The sequence below is a fragment of the Bison bison genome, unplaced genomic scaffold, assembly GCF_000754665.1.
Source record: "Bison bison bison isolate TAMUID 2011002044 unplaced genomic scaffold, Bison_UMD1.0 scf7180017523011, whole genome shotgun sequence".
Taxonomy (NCBI): Eukaryota; Metazoa; Chordata; class Mammalia; order Artiodactyla; family Bovidae; genus Bison; species Bison bison.
In genome coordinates, this window is record NW_011405641.1 from 1 (window position 1) to 889 (window position 889).

The following is an 889-nucleotide window of genomic DNA, read 5'->3' on the forward strand; positions in this document are numbered from 1 at the left end:
TATTATCATATGTGAAATAGATGACCAGTCCAGGTTCGATGCATGAGACAGGGTGCTCAGGGCTGGTGCACTGGGATGATCCTGAGCAACGGGACAAGGAGGGAGGTGGGAGGGGGGTTCAGGATGGGACCAGCGTGGGCAGCTGATCTCGGACTGGATCCCAAAGATCCTTCCCCGGGTGAGTGTGAGAAGGAGGCGAGGTGGGATGAGGGTAGGGAGAGGGGCTTCTCCAACAGTATTCTCCCCGCTCTCTTTCTTCATCACTACCCTTTTGTCCAAATCTCACAGTGGGTGCACCTAGTGCTGAGCGTGTCCAGTGATTCTGGCCTGGGGGAGACCCTTGAGCAGAGTCAAGGTGCCCACGTGGTGGCCCTGGGGCCTCTGGAGCCATCTGCCCGGGCCCAGCTGGTGCGAGAAGAACTGGCCCTGTATGGGAAGCGGCTGGAGGAGTCACCGTTTAATAACCAGGTTGGGTCTAGGCTGGCGCTGATAGATGTGAGGGGTGAATCTGGGAGCTGTGAGACTGAGTGCTGAAGCTACCAGCTGCCCCACACAGACCAGCTCCTTCATTTTCTCAGGAAGTCTGTGCAGGGGAAGAGGATTGTGATTGCTGATAATATTACCTGGTCCTTTTCCCCTGGTGAATGTCGGTTATCTATCTGGGTGGGCTGAACCAGCGGGTGCGGGGGGAGAGTGGAGTGAGCTGGGCAGTGCCGGGCAGAGATAGCTGTGTTCTGAGTAGCACGGTGGGTCTCTCCCCTGTGGGGGCTCTCAGAGGAGAAGCTGCCCCGCACTGGGCTTGGTGCCCGAGTGGAGGGCAGTGGGCCAGCTCTCTGGTCCAGTGCTGAGTCCTCTGAGTCTCGTCAGATGCGGCTGCTGCTGGTGAAGC

At 58.5% G+C, this 889-nt stretch overlaps 1 long non-coding RNA gene across 1 annotated transcript; it reads left to right on the forward strand.

Annotated features, from left to right (window-relative positions):
• Window positions 1-126: 126 nt before the first annotated feature.
• LOC104997685 lies at window positions 127-888 on the forward strand. The gene is made up of 3 exons (XR_826354.1): window positions 127-178; window positions 289-468; window positions 868-888. It is a non-coding gene; the product is annotated as an uncharacterized LOC104997685 (long non-coding RNA).
• Window position 889: the final 1 nt, after the last annotated feature.